Source organism: Hippopotamus amphibius, chromosome X, assembly GCF_030028045.1.
Source record: "Hippopotamus amphibius kiboko isolate mHipAmp2 chromosome X, mHipAmp2.hap2, whole genome shotgun sequence".
Taxonomy (NCBI): Eukaryota; Metazoa; Chordata; class Mammalia; order Artiodactyla; family Hippopotamidae; genus Hippopotamus; species Hippopotamus amphibius.
Genome location: NC_080203.1, coordinates 36,703,424 through 36,712,449, shown reverse-complemented (window position 1 = coordinate 36,712,449; position 9,026 = coordinate 36,703,424). Strand labels below are relative to the sequence as shown.

Genomic DNA, 9,026 nt, shown 5'->3' with positions numbered 1-9,026 from the left:
GTACTCTCTTTCACCATATAGCTCTTGTTTTTCTGGGTATTTCTGCTTTATGAAGGTGTTTCATATCTTATTTGATACATATTTATTCTTGTTATATTTTCACTGTGAATTGTGGCCTTTGGCATTATAAAGTGTCCTTTCTCTAATTTAGTGTATTTTGGACTGAATGCACTTTTGTCTAATATCAGGATCATAACACCTACTTATTCCTTGCATTTTGCTTATATACATTTGTTTGTTATTTTATATTTTGCTTTGATTTAGGTGTGTCTTTTAATCAGCTAAGTGTGGGTTTTGCTTTATGAGCCAATCTCAAATTCTTCTTTTAATAAGGGGGTTAAGCCCATTTACCCTTATATAAATGAATTATTTTGGTATCAACTATTTCATACTACTTATGCTATACTAATATGTATTATTTTATGTTTTCTAGATCTCTTCTCAATGTGGTCTGTTTTCCTTGTACTTTTACTATTTAGGAAGCTGTATCTTTAACATCTTCTGTAATGCTCCACACCCCCTTTTAACATTTGGCTTCCACCATTTTTAAATTGTTTTTAAACAAGATCATTTGACTCCCACACGTTATCTATGTAACAATCAATGAGATTTATCTATTTTATCTCTCCTTTCTCTTCCCATTTTAAGATGTATTATTTCTACTTTGAATGTATATCACTTGCATGTTAATCGTCCATGCTTGTTTCCAATTTTTAGTCTCAGTTCTATAAGTGAAAATACTCAATATTTACCATTAGTCCTTCTGCCTAAGTATCGCCAGTCGTATCTTGATTGGATAAAGCTAGTCATCTGAAAAGACATGTGAATGTAGTATTATCTAAGTACTTAAATGATTGAAATTGTTTTTCTATAGCTTTGAGATTTTTGTTTGTTTGTTTTAAATAATGCTCCACTATTGCTTCACATCTAAATGCTGCAAAGACTGATGCCAACTTGATTACTTTCCTTTGTAAATAACTAGTTTCTCCCCATCCCCAGAAGACCTGAGGATGTACTCTTTAAGGTCTAACAGTTTTTTTAGGATATTCTGGTGCAGACAAATCAGGTATCACAATAAGTCCTTTAAGCATTTAAATTCATATCTCCTATCTATGGAAAAGTTTTCTTTGATTATAGTTTGAATATCATTTATATTTCATTGTTTTTGTTTTCTTTTTTAAGAACCCAAATTATAAGTATGGTATATTTATCTTTGCTCATTTGCTTTATTAATTCACACATAAATTTTTTTTTATGTTGGTGGGATTCATGACTTTTAATTCTTATTTTATTAACATTTTACAGTTAAGTGCGGGGAGTAGAGACAGGGATGAAAAAGGAAGGGAAAAGGGAAAGGAAGAAAAGTATTCTTTGAAGTTCCTCGAACTCCTTTTCACCACAGAGCTGCTAATGGAGATGTGTGACAGAGATATGGCAACTCTTAAGATCTGGTGGAAGTGACTCCAACAGAGAATTAATTCTGCATCAAACTTGGCACACATGGAAGACTGGGCAATGCAGCTGCTACACAGCTGGGCAGATGAAAACTGGACTCTCCAGAATCTACTTCCTACCATGTGAGTAGGAGCGTGTGTGCCCCTTCTCTGGTCTGAGCATCTCTTCCTCTCCAGCAGGGAAGAGACACCCCACCAACCATGCATCAGTGGGAAAATTGTCTGGGCAAGACTCTTAGAAAAGAAAAAATTTCTTTTTTATATTTGCTGGTGGTGTTGATTGACCAGAAGTGACTTTTACTTTGGGGCAGGAGCTTTGTGTCCTGGCGATAACATAATCTATACTTAGCATTCTTAAAAGGCATAGGAGTGAAAACAAGGCCTCTTTAGGACCTAGACTAGTGGGAACGGGCATACGTGGATTCTGCCGAAGGGTAAAGGCATGAAACAGCTAATTCTCTATCACAAGTGAACTGCCACAGATAAATGAGACCTTGGCTTTTCCCCTTCATACACATACTCACCTCTTCTAGCTTTTACTACTAAAATCTAAGGTCAGCTTAATCACAGTTTGGGATTAACTATGATTGTGCTTCTAAAGTTAAGGTGAAAAGATACATTCTTAATAACGTTTTCCTTTTTCCTAATGAAATGGATTTGAATAAGCTAAAAGCCTAAAATCTAGGGACTCTTCATTATTTTATTTGTTGGGGACAAACCATAAAACTTATCACTGCCATTTTTTTTTAAACTATAGGAATAGAAGGACATGAAATGGACAGGAAGTCATTACACGAATCACAGAAATGGTCAGCATGCATCTAATTCTACCTACTGAGCAGACAGAGCTAAAGGGGGTAAGTTCTCTTGAGAAGAACCTAAATGTGTTTTAAAGGGAAAAATACTGCACTAGCCTTTCTTTTTTTTTTTTCTGAATGGAAGAAAAGGATATATGGAGTTGAGGGGGGCTGGGAGGGAAAGTGTCCATTAAACAAACACCTATCATTGAGTGAGACAGCTCTATCAGGGTGGTGTTGGGTGTGGACTGTGGGTTTACCTTTGGCAGCGATCTTATATCTTAGGTAACTGGAGTGAGACTGAATAGTGGGGTAATAGCTGCGTATGGTGAGTGCATATGGGTTTCAAATTCGGTTCACAGCCAATGAGGATGAGTACAGACTCAGCGCCCTAGTCTGCTCCTCCCACGACCCTGAGCCATCTATCGCTGTGAAGCCTGAGCGTTTGGTGAGAAAGCTGCATTCTTAGGTAGCTCCCCTGTGATCGCTCTAGGACTGCGGCTTGCTCCGATCTGAGGTGTGGTTTCCTTATTAGAGAAAGAAAGTGTTCAATGCTAAATAGGAGACTGAAGCCTTGAAGACATTGTATAGTGGCGACAGGTGTTCTGCATCAGGAATAGGCTGTTTAACAAGTCAGATGCATATTATCCCCCCTTAAGCATTAACTTTTTTTAAGCAACAGAATTATGTTTTTTGGCTTGAAATGGTGCTTTCTTCTATATTGGATTTCTTGGTTTTCTTAGTAGATATCACTGTCTCCTCCAATATTTCTTCAAAACTTTCCCCTATCTGGGAGGTTTTCTTAGAGGCTACCTTAGAGGCCTCCTCTTCCTCCTCCTCTTTCTTAAGAGACAGCCCAGTGTATGAGACTTTGGAGGTGGTAGAACTGAGTATTCTAGGTGGGAGCAGATAACTTGGATTGGGAAGTGGAGTCAGCCCTGAAATGCTTAATCCACTGGTGCTAAAACGTGTCTCTTCACCTTCCAGAAGTTTCCTGTAAGCTGCTATCTCAATGTCAAGAGCCATTTTGACATTGAGCAAGTCCTGGTATTCCCGTAGGTGGTGGGCCATTTCACTCTTGGTGTTCCTCAGGTCATTCTCCAGTTGCCCAATGTTATCCTGGTAGCTAGCCACCTCGGCACTGTGCCGCTCCTCCAGCTCCAGGATCTGCCTCTCCAAGGACTCGTTGGCCCCGCGTAGGCCCTCAATCTCAATGGTGCGTGCCTGCAGCTGGCGCCGGTACTCGTGAATCTCCTTGTGGCTGGCCCTGATGGCCTCGGTGCTGCGCGCCGCCTGCTCGTTCAGGTTGGCAAACTTGGACTTGTACCACTCCTCGGCCGACTGCAGATTCTTGGCGGCCAGGGACTCATACTGGGCGTGGATCTCCCGCAGCGCCGAACTCAGGTCTGGTTTAGCCACAGCCACGTCCACCTCGGCCGCGGCCTGCGACGACGCCTGCAGCGTGGCCAGCAGCTCAGCCACCTCCTCGTCGTCGTGCACCTGGCGCACGAAGGCTAGCTCGTCCAGCAGCGACTCCACCTTCTTCTCCAGATCCAGGCGGGCCAGCGTGGCGCCGTCCACGTCGCGCTGCTGCGCCTTCAGGGCGCGCTTGGCCCCTTCGCGCCCTCGGCTCTCCTCCTCGCAGCGCACCTGCAGCCGCTGCACCTCCTCGGCCAGCCCGTCGCGCTCCAGCAGGGACTGCGCGCGCGGAGCTCGCCTCCTCCAACTGCGCGCGCAGCTCGCGCTGGAAGAGCTCGCCGACGCGCGACGGCTCGGCATGGCGCTGCCGCAGCGCGGCCAGCTCGGCCTCGAGCGCGCGGTTCTGCGTCTCCAGCTGGTGCATCTTCTCAATGAACACGGCGAAACGTTGTTGAGGCCCTGCAGCTGCTCATTCTCATTACTGCGGATGATCTTGTATTCGTTGGTGCGCGCTGCCGCCTGACTCAGGTCCAGCCCGTCGGACGCCGGAGAGCGGCGGTAGGCCAGGCCCAGGCCGAGCGACAAGGCGGAGGAGCAGGCAGCCGCGGAGGCCACATTGCCGCGGGACAGCGACTGCGAGCGGAAGCTACCCGCGCCGCCGGCCCCGGAGAGGCGCGAGGACAGGCGCGAGCCGTCTCCGAACACCTTGCGGTAGGAGGAGGCGGCACACAGGTAGTGCTCCGAGCCGAAGCTCATGGTGCCGGGACCAGGGCCGGGAGAGCAGCTGCGGCGGGAGCTGGCAAGCAGCGGAGGGGTGCGGCGGGCGGGGCCACACATAAAATTTTTATCTCTTCATTACTGTGTTTTCATTTTCTTGGCTGCTTTTTTTGCCCATTTTATTGAGGTAAAATTTACACAAAACACATTATAAAATAAATTGCTCCATGTTTAGGTATACAGTTTTAGACAATCATATAGCGACTAATGATGTATAATCAAAATATATATACCATGAGGTTACCTTATTCCTGTTTCTATTAAATTACATCCCGAAAACCACAACCCCAGGTGCCAACTAATATACTAATATGCTTTGACATTATATTTTTGTCTTCTATAGAATTCCAGGCAAATAGTTATATGCTTTTCCCCTTCAGAATGTTTTTAAGATTCACCTCATATTGTTCCATGTATCAGTGGTTCATTTCTTCTTATTGTTGAATAGATATTAATAGCACAGATTTACTCTATTTTTAAAAATGTAATAGGCATTTCTCCAAAGAAGACATATGGATGGCCAAGAGGCACAACATCACTAATTATTATTAGAGAAATGCAAATCAGAAGTACAATGAGGTATCCCTCACACCAGTTAGAATGGCCATAATTTAAAAGTCTACAAATAACAAATGCTGGAGAGGGTGTGGAGAAAAGGGAACACTCTTGCACTGTTGATGGGAATGTAAATTGTTACTGCCACTATGGAGAACAGTATGGAGGTTCCTTAAAAAACTTAAAATGGAAATACCATATGACCCAGCAATCCCACTACTGGGCATATACCCAGAGGAAACTATAATTCAAAAAGACACATGCACTCCGATGTTCATTGCAACACTATTTACAATAGCCAGGACATGGAAGCAACCTAAATGTCCATCAACAGAGGAATGGATAAAGCAGATGTGGTATATATATATACAATGGAATATTACTCAGCCATAAAAAGGAACGAAATTGGGACATTTGTAGAGACATGGGTGGACCTAGAGACTGTCATACAGAGTGAAATGAATCATAAAGAGAAAAACAAATATTGTATATTAATGCATATATGCAGAATCTAGAAAAATGGTACAAATCAACTGGTTTACAAGGCAGAAATAGACACAGATGATGTAGGGAACAAACATATGGACACCAAAGGGGGAAAGCGGGGGGGGGGGGGGGTTGGGGTGGGATGAATTGGGAGATTGGGAATGCCATATATACATTACTAATAAGAAAAAAATAAAAATAAAAAAATGAAAATAAAAATAAAAATCTATTTACTAGTTGATGGACATGGGGTTATTTCAAATGTTTGAATATTGTGAATAGCGGAGCTGAGAATAATGAAGGCTTATTGCACATATAAGTCTTCTGTGGATATATGTATTTATTTCACTTGGGTAAATGCCTAGGAATGGGATTGCTGAATTATACAGTAAATGTGCATTTAATTTCTTAAGGAAGTGTCAAACTGTTTTCCAATGAGATTTTACCATTTTGCAATCCCACCATCAGTTCCTTTACATCTTTGCCAACACTGAGTATTGTCAATCTTTTAAATTTTAGCCATTATAGTGGGCGTGTAGTATTTTAATATTGTGCTTTCAATTTCTATTTCCCTGATGCCTAGTGGTAGCATCTATATTTGCTCATTGTCCATTAATATATCTTCTTGGATGAAGTGTCTATTAAAATATTTTGCCAATTGGTTTATTTATCTTAATATTTTCTTTATATATTCCATTTAAGTCTTTTTCAGAGATATGACAGATATGTTTGCAAATATTTTCTCTCAATCTGTTGCTTGCCTTTTCGTATTCTTCAATTGTATCTTTCAAAGAACAAAAACATTTAATTTCAAAAAAGTTATACTGACCTTTTTTCCTGTGACTGTTAAATTATTAGTTCTAATAGCTCTGTTGTAATTTCCTTAAGATTTTATTCATATGAATATGTCATGTATATTCCTCAGGGACTTCTGTGTAAACAATCATGTCTTTTATGAACAGAAATAATTTTATTCTTCCTTGTTAATATCTTTTATTTATTTTTCTTACTTTATTCCAGTTAGTGGGACCCTTAATGTGATGCTGAATAGCAGTGCTAAGAGTGGACATCTCTGCCTTGTTCCCCATCTTAAGGTAAAAGCAGTTAGTATTTCATCATTAAGTATAAAAGCTGTTAGGAATTTTTATATAACTTTTATCAATGTGAGGATGTTTCTAGTTTTCTGAGAATTTTTACCTTTAGTGGCTATTGGATGTAGATGTTTTATTGTCTTTTATTTTATCAATATGGTTATTTGCAATGACTGATATTTTGGATAATAAATCAAGTTTGGAGTCCTAGGTTCAAACCCATTGGGGTTGCTGGATATGGTCTCATAATATTTTCCAGAAGATTTTTGTATCTATATTCATTGGAATACTGATCTGTAGTTTTCTTTTTTGGTACTGTTTATGTGTGGTTTTAGTATTAATGAGATAATGATCTTCTCAGGTGAGTTGGTACATATCCATTTTTTTCCTATATTCTGAACGTGTTTGTGTAGGATTGCTATTATTTCTCTTAAAGTGTTTGATGACATTCAGTAATGAAGCCACCTGGGCCTGAAGTTTCTTTGAAGGAAGGGTTTTAACTATGAATTCAGTTTCTTTAATTTGTATATGGCAATGAATTATTTTATTTTTTCTTGTGTCAGTTTTGATAATTTGTGTTTTTCAGTGAGTTGACAATTTATGTAAATAGTCAAATTTCTTGGCAGGAAAACTTTTTGTAATATCCCCTTATTATTCTTTTAATGCTTGTAATGTCTATATTTATTTTCCCACTTTTATTTCTGATACTGGTAATTAGTATATTCTGTTTTTGTCTTGATCAAATTTATTGATCTTTTCTGAGAACCAGCTTTGTTTCATTATTTTTCTCTAATTTTTATTTTCTGTTCAATTGATATCTGCCCTTATCATTATTATTTTCCTCCTTCTATTTATTTTGGTTGAATTTTGTTCTTCTTTGTCTAGTTTCTTTATATAAATCTTTGGGTCATTGGTTTTGGATCTTTTTTGCTTCTAACATATGCATTTAAAGCTATAACTGTATTCCACTAATTACTTCTTTAGAAGCATCTCACAAGTTTCCATGTCATATTTTTATTACATTTCATTTAAAGTATTTCCTAGTTTTGCTTTTGATTTCTTCTTTCACCCAGTGTTATTTAGAAGTTTGTTTTTTAATTTCCAAAAATTTGAAGTTTTCATACATGTATATCTTATTGTTACTGATTTCTCCTCTGGTCAAAAAGCATATTTTGTACTATATGAAACCTTACATTTGTTGATATTGACTTTATGCCCTTAGAGTGATAATTACATTGTGTGCATATAACAAGATTGTACATTCTGCAGTTGTTGGCTATAGTTCAAATCAGTTGATAGTGTTTTTCATATTTTCTGTGTTTTTGCTGATTTTATCTAGTTATTCTACCAGTTTCTGAGAGAGTAGTGTTAGTATGTGTTGGGGAAGCAGCCATCCTGTGACCTGCCATGGCTACAGCCACCTGAGTGCCCAATCTGCCAGCAGCAGAGAACAATACTGAGTCTTCAATATGGCACCATTCCTCTCGGTGATCAGCCAACTACCTAGTGGCAGGCTGAGTGCGGTGGACTGCTTCCATCATAAAAGCGGCAACTTTTTGTTGCTATTGGAATAGATACTTTGTGTTGGGGAAACAGCCATTTCATGACCAGCCACCCCTCTCTGGGATTGCCCAATCAGTGCCCTGGGCGTGAAACATCCTGCTATATGGATGATGGGTGATGAAGTCTTGCTTGGCCCCAGATTCTTCCTCCTTCTTAGGAACAATAGTTCCTCTCTCCCGGGTACAAAGTGAACCTCCTTACATAGCTTAAGTGTGTGTGTCATATGGTATCTGGCTAGCCCACTCCCATTAGAAGAGAATGGGGTCTTTGCTGGGCATATCCTGTGTTGGGTGTTGGGAGGGACCAACTGGCCATGAGAGATCAGCACACACTACAGACACTGATCTTGCTGTGACTCTTCTCTTTTTTGTGAGTAAAGTGTTTTTCCAACCAATGCCTTGGTATTGAGTCTTCCTCGGTGAAGCCGAACCCATAGAAGATGCAGTGGGCTGAGGTCTGTGGACTCCTACTTCTGGGTACTGGCATTATTATGATCTTTGATGTCCTCCATGTGGTGGGAATCCTTACTTAGGATTGTCAGCTGGATCTACTCATTCTTGACAATATCTCCTACCATGTTTGTGGCATTGTCTCTCTGTCTTTAGTTCTATCAATTTTTGCTTTAGTATAAACTCTGTAGTTCTGTTATTAGGTAGATGCATATTTATGAGTTAAGTCATAGGAATGAATCATCCCCTTAATCCTTATGAAATGTCCCTTTTTATTTTTGATAGTAGTTATTGTCATAGATCTATTTTATATTAGTTGTTTCAGCCTTTTTATGCATAGTGCTTGCGTGCTATACACTTTTAATCCATTTACTTTCATTCGATATGTGTTTTTATATGTAAGATGTGTCTTTTGTACACACCATGTAGTTGAGT

At 39.8% G+C, this 9,026-nt stretch overlaps 1 pseudogene; it reads right to left on the bottom strand.

Moving 5' to 3' along the window:
- Positions 1 to 2,935: 2,935 nt before the first annotated feature.
- Positions 2,936 to 4,426, bottom strand: LOC130841409 (alpha-internexin-like; annotated as a pseudogene).
- Between the last annotated feature and the right edge of the window lie 4,600 nt (positions 4,427 to 9,026).